This window comes from Lissotriton vulgaris, chromosome 6, assembly GCF_964263255.1.
Source record: "Lissotriton vulgaris chromosome 6, aLisVul1.2, whole genome shotgun sequence".
Classification (NCBI taxonomy): Eukaryota; Metazoa; Chordata; class Amphibia; order Caudata; family Salamandridae; genus Lissotriton; species Lissotriton vulgaris.
Genome location: NC_141694.1, coordinates 1,054,121,280 through 1,054,135,597, shown reverse-complemented (window position 1 = coordinate 1,054,135,597; position 14,318 = coordinate 1,054,121,280). Strand labels below are relative to the sequence as shown.

Sequence of the window (14,318 nt, the reverse complement as noted above, 5' to 3'; positions counted from 1 at the left end):
GTGATTTATTGCTTCCCCTTTTCGTGAAACTTTGAAAAAGGTGACAACTATCTGAGTAAATAGTCTCCTATGACACGTGATAAAGTGTTGTGGTGTTTTTTTAAGATTGAATTTGAATTAAAGTTTTTTCCAGAAGGGACTTCCGGCTCTTTGAATACCATTTGCATTCTAGAGAATGTGTGCAATGTTTTCAATTGATTTCCAATTCCAAAAGCATTCTGGGTGTTAGGGCATGTTCTCTCTGTGACTATCTTCATGCAAGTCCAACTGGTTGAATCTTGCTAGAGCAAAAATTCTGTGATAGTCCCTGTCTTGCAGGGTGGCACAATATGGTGCTGTTGTGGATGTAGCTCGCACATCTTGGTCCACGGGATGCTTTTAATCATATTCACAGTCTCTTACCATTCTTGGTAGTTCAGTCTCAATCACTTTTGAGTATGTGAGCTGCTTTATATGGTTGTATGACAGAGACATGCATGGCCAAAACACACATGCCTCTACAACACTGCCCGAACAATGAATGCGTCTTAACGTATTCCTTACCACGCATACCTTTACCACACAATTTCATGGTAAAGACATGACTGGTAAAGGGATATATGCGGTAAAGATCACACCCCAGTCCCCCCTCACCCTGAACTGTGTAAACAACCATGACTCCCAAGCATTAAACCACAACCCAGAGCCCTAAAAACAACCCCGACACCCACCTTGAGCCCTAAAAACAATTCCGACCCTCTAAGCCCTAAAAACAATCCTAAACCCCCCAAGCCCTAAAAATGACGAGCCCCAAAAACGACCCATCCCCCCCAAGCACTGAAAACAAATGCAACCCCCTCCAGAGTCCTAAAAACTACCCTGACCCCGAGCCCTAAAAACAACACAACCCCCCCACGAGCCGTTAAAACTAACCTGACCCACCAAAAGCCCTGATAACTACCCCCCACCCCTACAAACTACCCCCCAAAAACCGGTCCCAACCCTACTCAGCAGACCACGTCCCGGAGCTCCCTCTCCGGATCCTACCTTTCCCTGTGCCCGCCCATCCGCCTATCTAGACCGCGCACTGCCTTAACCACACATATGTGTGGTTAAGGCAAGTGTGGTTTACCTTGCAGGGAAACGGCACACATGGCTCAGTCCACATTGTAAAGGCTGTTTCCTGCTCTATTCTTTGCTCTGCACAGTGTCCGCTTCACTCAAAAGAGGGTGGTGGTCTAGGTTCAGAATTCTGAATCAGACAGGGATTAGTTAAGCAAAATCGTATCTACTTCAAGTAAACAGATATAGGAGATCAGTACTTAACATAGTGGGCATATAGAGACAAAGGCTGTTGACACACACAAGTGACTCACTGTGCAAATGCAACCAGTGTTTTCTATTTTAACAAGATGTTATCTCTACCCTAAAAAAGTTCTGTGATCACTTTTACCAACCCAGAAAATCCTGTGTCTGAAAAGATTTTCAACAAAGGACCTCTACAAGGAGGTTCACAAACGTTTCCTGAATAATCTGTAAGTGCAAAACGGTGCTGTGTAATAGGATCTTCTAGTACATCATCCTAAATGATGTTCTAGCACCAGCCAAGGTGATAGCTTGGCCAAGCAAGGGCATCTGTAAATCAAGAACAGAATAAGTTGAGCTAAATCCATTACAGTTCCTAGAAATAGCTATCAAGACAGATTAGGGAAGTCACCACAGCTATTCCACCAGCATTACAGGCAACAGGCACAATGGCTCCATCACACACCATCTGGTCCAGTGTTTTGGCTTGTATGGATAGGCAAGAATAGTAGAGCGATTTGAGACAGGCCTGCTCAGTCATGTTCTGACAACGCAGTAGTCTAATTTTGTGTCCCAAGCTAACAGAAAAAAGGAGGCTTGCCTGGGTGTGGTTTTAGGCTTGTCCCGTCTTGAGGATGTTTGATTGCAGATCTTCTGCCTTTAAAATCCTTCAGTAGCCTAAGAGAGGTTCCAAGTGCAACACCCTGCTGGAATCTATTCTCTCTTGGTGAAACATCCATTTTTGGACCTGCCCATTTTTGCAGGGTTATCCCCAAACATTTTGCCGCCTTCTGCCTATTTTTTCTAACCTGTTGTGTTGGTTTTAGGACTCCGGGCACTTTACTACTGCTAACCAGTGCTAAGGCGCATATGCGCTCTGTCTAAAATGTATTGGTGATTAGTTTATCCATGATTGGCGACATTTGATTTACTAATAAGTCCCTAGTAAAGTGCACCAGGCGTGCCCAGGGCATGTAAATCGAATGCTACTGGTGGGTCTGCAGCACCGATTGTGCCACCCAAACGAGTAGCCTTGCAAACCTGTCTCAGACCTGCCACTGAAGTGTCTGAGAGTGCAGTTTTAAACTGCCATTTCGACCTGGCAAGTGCACCCACTTGCCAGGCAAAAACCTTCCCTTTTAATACATCTAAGGTACCCTTACGGGAGGTCTGAGGTAGCCCTATGGGCAGGATGCAAAGTATGTAAAAGGTAGGGCATGCTCAGATGTGTATTACATGTCCTAGCAGTGAAATACAGCTAATTTCGTTTTTCACTATTGCAAGGTCCATCTCTCCCGTAGGGTAACATAGGGATTGCCTTGAAATATCTTTTAAGTGTTATTAGCCCATTGAGAGCACATAGACATTTGTAGTCTGGGGTATCTGTAGAATAGACATCTGGGTTGGCTGACAATTGGGTTCCTGTGCATTTACTCTAGGCAGTCATACAAAGGGAGCTGAGGTATGCCTTGCATATCTTGAGGGGCCATCACCAGGCTGATGGGCCTTCCTGTGCGACAGTGGTGGGAGGAGTTGTCACTGACACCTGAATAGGGCTGTGCCTGTACTCACACAAAGCTGACTCCATCGCCTATAGCATGTTTGGAGCCAGGTCAGAGAAAGGCAGGATCTTGTGCACTACAAAGACTTTCCTTTGAAGTTTGCCTATGACAGAGGCAGGAAGGGGTATAGGTACTGGACCTCTGATACTCCAAAGTCAAAACAGTTCTGGACTGAGGTTATTCTGCCATGAAGAACAGTTGGATACTGTAGGAGGGACTGCCGTTGCTTTGTTGTGCTGGCCTGCTGCTTGCTACTTCTGTCTTGAGAGTGAAAGGACTGGATTTTTCTTTCTGTATCCCGCTTCCAAAGTTCTCCACGGGCTTGAGTTGAGATTGCCTCCTGTTAAGAAGTCTCAGGGCCAACAAAGACTTCACCTGCCAGTGCCTGGGCTATTCTGCTGAGAGTCCTGACTTGCCAAGTGGTGCCAAATCCAGTTCCTGGGCCCTTGGAAGTGAAATCTGCTGATCCGAAGGATAAAACCCATGCATCGACTCCCAGGGCCTGTTCTATTTACGTACTGCTGGAAAAGATCAACTCAACGCCACTGCTTGCCTCGAAGCACGGTTCCTGCTTGACGCATCGACCACGGCTTTCACCACAGGCCCCAGCTTGCCATCACAGCGTGTCAGAAAAATCACTGCTGCGTGTGTTTCAAGCCCTATGTCACCAAAGTCTGTGGCACCAGCTTCAACTCCGACAAAGCGCCTGCTTCGTGGCTATGGAATCGACACAACACCTGTTTTGCCGTTAATGCATCGACGCAGCATGTCTGGATTTTCGACACATCATCCCTGGGTGCTGATTCTTCATTCACACTGCGTCATAGGAAGGCACAGAGGCCATTTGTCCAGAAACCGACGCATCAACTCCCCCGCCATTAAGGAACAAACGCATCATCTCCCCTGCCAGTAAGGAACCGAAGCATCACCTCCCCTGTGTAGTAAGGGGCGGACGCATTGCTTTGCCTCTCTGGCATTTCAGCTCGCCTTACGCTGACCCTGCCTCGTCTTTCATTTTTGACGCATCTCTGGCACTTTGTGCTAAAGAAATGCATCAAGTGTTTTCTATAGACTTGCTTAATCTTTTAAAAGTCACATTTTGATTGTGTAAGTTGGATATTTGTCGTTTTGATCTTGTTCTACTCTGATAAATATTGGTTATTTTTCTAAACTGGTGTGGATTCATTTTGTAGTGTTTTAACTGTATTACTCTGTGTGTGTGTGTGTGTGTGTGTGTGTGTGTGTTCAAATACTTTACGCATTCCCTCTGAGATAAGTCTGAATGCTCATACCAAGCTACCAAGGGGGTGAGCAAGGGTTATCTTAACTGTGGGACTACCTTACCCTGACTAGAGTAAGGGTCCCTACTTGGACAGGGTGCAAACCACTGCCAACTATAGACCCAATTTCTAACATTCACCTTTAGCATGTTGGATGGTTTTAGGAAGGGAAGGTCCCCTTATTATTAAACAGGTTGTTACCCCTGTCCCAATGCCCAACGGCATGTAAAACTGGTATCCTGTCTTTTATTTGGCTATGGTGTCATGCTGACCTAGAATTGTGTGCAAAGGCCTGACTATGGGTGATTCCGGACTGGTCTTGTGACTGCAGCGACGCACCAAGCATCCTATCATTGTATGCAATGCACTATTGTAATTGTCTTGTGTACCCCCTGTAAAGAAGTAGTGGCAGCACAGACTTATGTGAAATCTATAGTGTAACTAGACTTTTTTCTTTGTGCCAGTGTGAGCAGTCTACTAAGCCCTCTTGTTTAAAGATTCACAGTGAACCCAGAGCGTTGCTCTGACATCCCGTGGGTATGCAATAACCCCAAACCTGTTCTGTCAATATAGTGTTTGATTTATGGGGATCGCTAGAAGCCAAAATATTTTAGGATCATCCCTCCCACTTTTTGTATCTTTCACTACCCTTATATCTTTGCCTACGTAGCATGAGAGAGATCGGGGTGAAAGCAGGCAATGAAGAGATACAACAATTTATTAGATCCCATACGGAGTATGTAACTGAGCACCTTAACCATATTTTGGAATGTGGAATATTTCATAACACTGTTTAAATAAAGTACTTTCTTTTAAATATTAGCACTGGGCTGGGCTGACACAATACTTTATTGTGTCAGTGTATTCACTGTTGAGTTCTGAGCTCTAGCCCACCACAAGTGATTAACGGAGAAGTCTATGACTGCTTGGCCTCGCAACAATGAGAGTCAAGTTCCATGCTCATGTGGCAGAACTGTAGTAGGTTGGACCCTATGATACTAGTGACAAATAACCTCACCCAAGACAGTTAGGGACTAGTAACCCCTGCCCCTTGCTGTCCTGTGTCCCTCCATATGGGGTCTGACAGATAGGTTCTGGATAGGCCACCAACTGGTATGCTCTAAATGTATATCAATCGGAAAAATCCCTGGCGGTCGCAAGTAGGTAGTTATAGTTAGGACCTAGTTTCCATAGGATAAAAAGTTTTTTTGATTTGTCAATATCTTAGGCGCAGTTTGACGAACCCTTGTGAAATCTTCCCCAAAACAGGGTTGGACCACTCTGTTTGTGTGTTGAAAGTTTTGGGGTGATTTGTCAAGTGGGGGCCGAGAAAAATGGGGGGTCCCAAAGCGCATTTTCTCCATTTTATTTTCCATCGGAACTTTATTACAGGCTACAGCCCGACCTGCTCAACTGATTTACACCAAATTTGGCAAAAAGGTAGGTCTTGGTTTAGACTGAGCCCTTTTTGCTAAATGGTGTAAATCCGTGAGTAGTTCCTGATAAATTAAAAAAAAGAAAAATATCGATATCTGAGCACTGAGGAGGGTTTGTGGACCCTCCTGGGCACGAGGTTCACTCTGATTGGCTGCCAACACTCCAAATCAGGAAGTGTTGGCAGCCATCTTGTACAGAGTCACAAGAAAAGAGTGGAAACAAGGTTGAAAAACAAGAAAAGGAGGCAGGGTAAAAACACCCTGACCCCAAAGGCCTCTCAGGAAGTCCCACAAGGACCCCCAGGGCCTAAGAGCATTTAAAAAACAAAAAACAAAATCGTACAAATTCGCGCGGGGTCGCAAATCCGTCCCAGAGAAAAAAAAAAAAGAGCGGGCTCCAGCACTTTGTTCTATTTAAGCCCCCGGGTGGGCCTGGTCCTGGGGGCATGATTAATTAAGTGGCCCGCGGGCCCCCGCAGCCCCGGGGACCGCCACCTCCCCGGGCTTTATTAATGATGTGCAGTGGGGCACGCGCCCACCGCCCACAGTCCCAGGGACCGCCACCTCCCCGGGCATTGTGCAAAAAGTATGGGGGGCCTTGTCGGCCCCCCAAGCCCCAGGGACCGCCACCTCCCTGGAGCTCTGTTTTTTAAAAATATATAAATGTCTGGGGGGGCTCGAGCCCCCCTACACGCCCCGGGGCACAAAAAAATTACAATTTGGGGATCTGTTACGGCCCCCGGCCCCGGGGACCACCACTTACCTGGGGCTTGTCAAACATGGGGAGGGAGACGCGCACCCCCCCTCCTGGAGCCCTTGATGGCTCTCATCCCCCGGAATAATATTAAAAAAAATAAAAAGATAAGGCCGGCCCAGGGGAAGAGGGTCCCCAGGGCTGTAATTGGCCGGAGGAGGTGGGCCACGCGGCTCCCTTCCCGATTAAAACAAATAAAAGAAAAATAGAAAAAGGGGTCAGGCCCTGGGGGGTGGGGGTCAAAAGACACACAATTGATAGACGGAATGCAGAACAAATCAAAACATTCACCCACAGTCAAGAGATCTGGGTTAAATCCATCATTCTTTTGCTCACCATGCCACCCTAGTTTAGACCTGGCCATATGCAAATCAGTCTTGACCCTGTGCCTCATGGGAACAGTCCAGCCCGAACTCCCAAGCCAGGACCTCCCTGGACCGGAAACAAGCATCCCAGGACCGGTTTCGGGGTTTCACCCCTCTTCAGGCCAGGATAGCTTGATTTCAGTGGCACAGTGAGCCCAGGACCCACGTCTGGGCATACCTGGCGCACTTAGGGGGAGAAAGCAAAAGACACAGCTTCTGACGCGGCTTCCGGTGCACCTGTGGTGGGGCGATGAGGTCCTCTTCTGTCCTGAGGACCCCAGGACACAAGTGGACTTCATCCACTGAGCAGCAGTGTGCCAGAAGCCGTGTTTGGCGCTTTGTGTAAAAAGGGGCGTGACCTCGGAACACCTCTCCGCAAGCAGCTCTGTGGTGCTTACTGGAGGTACCTGGTGGGCTAGTTGGACCCCAGGGACCCTCAGGATTCAAGGGGACTTAATCCCCCAACTTACAACGCACAAGGGGGTGCATTTGCACAGTGGTGAAGTGAGGGGGAGGGGCCTGATAGAACAAGTGTACAAACACACCTCCTGGCGCGTTGTAAATTGGGGGATTAAGTCTTCTTCAATCCTGAGGGTCCCTGGGGGCCAAGTAGCCCACCAGGTACCTCCAGCAAGCGCCACAGAGCTGTGTTGCAGAGAGGTGGTCGGAGGCCACGCCCCTTTTTACACCACTCTGCAAATGCGGCTTGTGGTGCACTGCTGGTGGGGCGATGAGGTCCTCTTGTGTCCTGAGGACTTCAGGACACAAGTGGACTTCATTCTCCAAGCTAGTTGGCCCCAAGGACCCTCAGTATTCAAGGGAACTTAATTCCCCAATTTAGAACGTGCCAGGGGGCGCGTTTGCATAGTGGTGGAGAAAGGGTGCAAGGCCTTTGTCCACCTCTCAGCAATCCCACTTTGTGGGGCTTTCTAGAGGTAAGAGGTAGGCTAGTTGGCCCCTAAAGGACCCCCAGCAGAGAAGGGGACCTCAATCCCCATCCAAGAGTGCGCCAGGGAGCGCATTTGTAGAGTGGTGGGCAAAGGGGGCATGGTCTGCACTTTGAACTTAGCAATGCTGCTGGGTGGGATTTACGGGGGTAATAGGAGGGGTAGTTGCCCCCAAGGATGTCCTTGGGGGCCACCTACCCCTCTTGTTACCTCCAGTAAGTCCCGCACAGTGGGATTGCTAAAACGTCTTCGGAGGCCATGCCCCCCTTTTTCCACCATTCTGCAAACGTGCCTCCTGGCAGACTACGGGATGGGGATGAAGTCCAATTTAATCATGGGGGACTTTGGGTGTCAAGAAGCCTTCCTGTAAGCCCTACGCAACGGAATTCCTGAGCGCTGGTCGGAGGCCCAGCTCCCTTTCTCCACTACTCTGCAAAACGCGACTACTAGTTAAAGAAGTGTTTGCAATGTAATAGGTTTCGCATTTGTGAGAATTAGCGAGATTGTTGTTGTAAATGCAAAGGTTTTTTACGAAAGTTTTTTGGAGTGGATGTACGTTGTGTGTAGTGGAATTATGTGGTATGTTGGGCTGTGAAATTATATGGATAGAAAGTATATGGTATTTAGTGTATAGAAATTATGTAGAGTGGGATTATGCGTTATGGAGAGCAATTATGTGGTATGGTAGTCTGTGTTGTGGAATGGTAACCTCAGGTTTAGTCTTCCTCGTTTCCATAGAAGCTCAACTATGAACTCAGTGTGACAAAAAAGATGGAATCACTGAGGAGCACTGGTGGTCCTAGTCAGAGGTATGAGAAGGGCCACTGGAATTCTGTGACTCTTTTTTTCCTCCACCAACTTTCACACAATTATACATTTTCTGCACTAGCCACATAATTCATCATCTGCACCCTAATCTGCAGATTTGAACCAAAAAAGCCTTGATTCTAGCTGAAACTGGTCAAATGTTACCAAAAATGCAACAACAAGTGTTACAGCGTGGTGGAAGGCCCTTTGCAAACCTAGAATGGTCATGTGTTACTTATTGCTAAATGTGGGTGTTAAATTGGTACTAATGGTGTGCAAGCCACTCTTGCTTCCCTCTGCACCTCTCTTGCCTCTTTCTGCATTTCTGCTGCTTCTTTCTGCAGGTTTCTTTCTTTTTCAGCACTTCTCTTGACCTCATTCTGCAAATCTCTTGTACTTTCAGCACCTCTCTTCCCTCTTTCTGTACTTTTGTTGCCTCTTTCTGTACCTCATTTGCTTCTTTCTGCACCCCTGTTGTCTCTTTCTGCACTTGTCTTCCCTTTTTCTGTACCTTTCCTGCCTCTTTTCGCAAATCACTTGCCTCTTTCTGCACTTTTCTTGCTTCTTTCTACACCTCTGTTGCTTCTTTCAGCAATTCTCTTGCCTCTTTGTGCACTTCTCTTGCCTGTTTCTGCACCTCTCTTGCCTTTTTTTGCACCTCTGTTGGCTCTTTCTACACCTCACTTGCTTCTTTCTACACTTCTCTTGCCTCTTTCTGCACCCCTGTTGCTTCATTCTGCACTGTCCATGCTTCTTTCTGCACCAGTCTTGCTTTTTCTGCACCCCTGTTGTCTCTTTAAGTACCTCTTTTGCCTCTTTTTGCAATTTCTTGCCTTATTCTGTAGTCCTCTTCTCTCTTTCTCCACGTCTGTTGCCTCTTTCTGCACCTCATTTGCTTCTTTCAGCACCCGTTGTCTCTTTATGCACTCGTCTTCCCTCTTTCTGTACCTTTCCTGCCTGCTTTTGCATCTCACTTGCCTCTTTCTGCACTTTTCTTGCTTCTTTCTACACCTCTGTTGCTTCTTTTGCCTCTTTTTGCACCTGTTGGCTCTTTCTGCACCCCACGTGCTCCTTTCTACACTTCTCTTGCTTTTTCTGCACCCCTGTTGCTTCATTCTGCACTTTCCTTGATTCTTTCTGCACTTTCTTGCTTCTTTCTGCACCCCGTGTCTCTTTATATACCCCTTTTGCCTCTTTCTTCACTTTTCTTGCCTTTTCTGCACCTCTCTTCCCTCTTTCTGCACGTCTGTTGCCTCTTTCTACACCTCATTTGCTTCTTTCTGCACCCCTGTAGTCTCTTTCTTTACTCGTCTTCCCACTTTCTGTACATTTCCTGCATGCTTTGCATCTTACTTGCTTCTTTCTGCACTTTTCTTGCTTCTTTCTACACCTCTGTTGCTTCTTTCAGAAATTCTCTTGCCTCTTTGTGCACCTCTGATGGTTCATTCAGGACTGCTCTTGCTTCTTTCTGCACCTCTGTTGCTTCTTTCTACACCTCTGCTGCTTCTTTCAGCAATTCCCTTGCCTCTTTCTGCACTTCTCTTGCTTGTTTCTGCACCTCTTTTACAAATTTCTGTATCCCTCTTGATTCTTTCTGCGCCCTCTTCCCTATTTCTCCACCTCTTTTGCTTCTTTCTGCACTGCTCTTGCTTCTTTCTGCACCTCACTTGTCTCTTTTTGCACTTAGCTTGCTTCTTTCTACTCCTCTGTTGCTTCTTTCAGCAATTCTCTTGCCTCTTTCTGCACTTCTCTTCCTTCTTTTTGCACCTCTTTTTGCACCTCTGTTGGTTCTTTCTGCACTGCTCGTGCTTCTTTATGCAGCTCCCTTGCCTATTTCTGCACTTCTCTTGCTTTCTTTTACACCTCTATTGCTTCTTTCAGCAATTCTCGTGCCTCTTTTTGCACCCCTGTACCCTCTGTAGGAGAGTAGGGTCTGCTTACTATGGTTACCCCCACTTTTTGCTGTGATTCTCTGGTATTTCGACTTTAGCTTGGCTGTGGACCTGCTAATCAGGCCCACAGCCCAGCTGTTCTCTCTCTAAATTGATACCATGTACTCTAGGTACATACCAGATTGGTTACTGGGTCACCCTTGTGAGCCCTTATATAGTGTACCCTAGGTAACCAGAGCATAGGTGCACCCTAGGCCTACCAGGGGCTGCAGCATATATTGTGCTACCCCTGGTTTGCCTTCCAAACTGACACCACAGGTCCGTTCACACAGCCTGGGTAAGGTGTTGTAATCAACCCTTACTTAGTTATAGTTTACCTATATCTATATATACATATAGACACATATACACCTATAAGTCACTCCTATGGCAGGCCTTAACAATCCTGGAGGCAGAGTGTTTGGTTTTATGTGAGAGGGTGCCCTAGCATGAGCTGAGCCCCTCTGCAGCTTTCGGAACCATCTCCTTATAGCTGTTCTATGATATAGCCATACCATATACTCTTAAGTGCATTATAATCCTCGCAGGTAATGCTAACTTTGGTTTGGCTTTATCAAAACATGTTGTGTAAGGTGTCAAACACTTTGGAATTCCACCCTTCTAGAGGGAGAAGACATGTAGTTACTGGCCTACCCGGTTAAAGTTAAACAGGGCCTCAGAATCACAAAATGGATGCTGCGGTCATAGACACAAGTCTGCCCTCCTGCTGCTGGACAAAACTCCGTCAAGGGAGGCCCGGACAATAGGTTTCCTGGCACCTCCCCATACAGGGTTTTGTGTATTGGGGCAGGGAGGGCTGCATTCAGTGAATGCTTTCCAGACACTGCCTGGGGCACACTAGGTGCTCCATGCATTTTCCGGTTCAAACCGGTTGCTGCGGCACTCTGCCCCAGCTCTGGCGCGAAACTGGACAAAGTGAAAGGGGTGTAACCACCCCCTTCCCAGGTCCACCCATAGGAGGGACCTTAAAGGTACTCCAGCCCCTAAACTTAGTATAAGTATAGGATCTCAGTCCCTAGGACTTTAGATTACCCTGGACGAAACTCTGAAACATAAATCCTGGACCTTCGACATTCCATTTCGACTGGAAGACAGAAGACATCTCCCTTGTGGTCAAGGAGTGACCAAAATGTTCAAACAGGCACCAACAGCAACTTTTCAGGTCTGCATTTTTGAGGCTCCCGCCGGACCCCGAAGAATCTGCGACACAGGACACAGACTTCCGGACATTTCCGACCCGACCTTCGCTCACAGCAAAGCTGAGACCCGTGGCGGACACGAGACGCGTGGGACCGGAACTCCTGGACATCCTGCATTTTGCAAGCTGCACCTACTTCACGAGGTATCTCGAAGTTGTGCATTGGGGTGCTTGAAGCCCCAGACCCAAGCACTATTGGCACCGAAGCTCAGAAGCCCCCATTCCACGAGTGAAACGTGAGCCCCGCTTTTGCGTTTCAGCTTGACGCGTCTTCGCGGTTCCTGGCCCGTTGGCTAGTGAGCCCCCCGAAGACTTACTTTCGAATCTAACTTGCTTTCCTGGTTGCTCCAGGCTTGCTCCAACTTCCGTGCAAAGGAGAAGTTCCTCAGACCTTGCTGGTCTGCACCGAAGCCATTATCGACATCCTGCGTGGGGTGCGTTTGCCAAGGCTTGTTGGGTCCAATCCGGATACCGACACCTCAGTCAACAAGATCCTTCGTGTGACAGCTCGAATCCAGCTAATGGTCATCGACGACGCCTCCTGGTCCTCGTGGCTGAAAAAACAAGCTTCACCTTTTCTCCTGAAATCACCCGACATTGGCTGGCAGCTTTCCATCGCCATCCTGGTCACTGGCAAGTGACCCAGACTCTGTCCCTACTGCTTTCAGGTTCTTCAGATCTTCGATCCACCCTTGGATCCACCCAGACACTTTTCCTCTGGTGACCTGCAGCACTTCTTTGCAGATCTCCATTGAAATCGACGACCAAACCTGTCACCAAAAGAGACCTATGCAACCGGCTTCCGTGGGTGAGGTAACACGAGTACTCTGGTAGTCTCGAGGGTATTGGCCCTCCTAGTGTCTAAGTCCAAAAGGGTTCTGTCAGAGAGGACTCGATAAGGATGCCATGAATGAGGAAAACCTGCATCAGAATTCAAAAAGTTCCTGGGTTAGGAACCCACCTGAAAGGCATTCGCGTAACTCCTGGTGCGAATTGTCTCTGTTACAGGGAGATGAGGGAGGTCCCGGAGGTGTGGACCAATCTGGAGTGAGCAGATCGGAAGAAAAGGAGGAACCCGACGGAGAACGTGGTGACGTCATCAGGGAGTACGGAAGAGAGAAGAAACCGGGACTACGGAAGACGCCGCGAGGAGAATCCGAGGAGAGTGGACGCTAACCGTGGGCGTAGCACTTCGCTCCGCCCACGGAGTGGGTGTAGTGTTGCCTACTTCGCGCTTCACAAAGTAGGCGTGGTAGGCAACACTACGCCCACTCCGTGGCGGTGCGAAGTTGCCCGCCACCCGCCTCCCTCCCGCCCTCTTCTACAACTCTATTTTTCATATTACATACAGTAAAATAAAAGGAAAATAACTTACCTTGGATGTGGCGTCCCGGGGTTCCCTCATCCTGTAGACGCGCTGACTTCTTCAAACGAATGCGCATGCGTGGGCGCCAGCGCATTCGTTTGAAGAAGTTGGCGCGTCGACAGGATGAGGGAGCCCCGGGACGCCACATTCAAGGTAAGTTATTTCCCTTTATTTTACTGTATGTAATATGAAAAATAGGGTTGTAGAAGAGGGTGGGAGGGAGGCGGGCGGCGCGTAGTGGGGCTATGTGAAGTGTGTGGGTGGGCGTAGCGCCTATCCCACTTCGCGGACTACGCCCACCCAGAGTGGACACCCCAGAGAAAATACCGATGACACCGAGGAGTGGAGCGAGGAGTGGTGGATACCCTCCCCCCAGGAGGACAAAAAAGCCGCAGTAACTCCCGAGAGTTACCGCGGTGAGTGAACCAGCAGGGGAAGATCAAACCAAAATGGATGGTTTAACAGAAAATGTTCCAGAGCCCATACGCATCTTAAAAATATCCTACATATTCTACCGAAATGCAAGAAAGACATTAGCCAGGCAAGGATAGCGTATCGCCTCGCCCTAAAAAAGCGGAAAAAACAGCTAAAGCTGGAATCCTGGGAAACCTTGCATTATGAAGGATAATAGAAGCTTTTGGAAAGCTGTAAATGCCCCCTTTTATCAAGACAAACAGGTAGACATCATAGATGTGGCCATTTCGGGAGAAGGTGGGTAGAATACTTTGGGGACCTATACAAAGCAAAGAGAGCAGTGACTATTATGACTGATGTACAGCTAGAAAGCCAACAGGGAATCTTCCCCCTTGATCTGAACATTACTTTAGAGGAGTTGACACGGGCCATTAGAGAGAGCACGGCAGGCAAAGCACCAGGCCCAGACGGGATCCCAGTGGATGTATATAGATCGAATATAGACCTGTGGGCCCGTTGCTAACAATGGTACTAAATAGCACCTGCAATTTTAAACGTATTCCCACTTGGTCAGATGCGATAGTCATACCTATCTTCAAGAAGGGAAACAGGAATGACCCCAGTTGCTACCGGCCTATTTCTCTGCTTTATGCCCTTATGAAAATTGTGGGGAGAATCATTTTAAATAGACTTCAAACCTGGGCATATGAGGAGGGCTATTTAACAAAACTACAATTTGGATTCCGGTCAGGTATGGGAACCGTAGAGCAGGGATTGAACCTGGCTCTAATTATAGACAAATATACAAGGGCCAAAAGGGGGAAACTCTTTTTGACCTTTGTAGATTTGAACTCAGCGTTTGACTGCGTTGACCACAGAATACTATGGGCTACACTAGAAGATCTTAAGGTGGACCCGGTTCTATTATTGTTCATGAAGGAAATGTACAGAAA

General features: G+C 47.8%; 1 protein-coding gene across 1 annotated transcript in view; it reads right to left on the bottom strand.

The window, feature by feature from the left end:
* The window catches only part of LOC147708403 (presenilin-2-like), a 448,344-nt gene that overhangs the window by 107,953 nt on the left and 326,073 nt on the right, over positions 1-14,318 (bottom strand). The window lies entirely within an intron of this gene.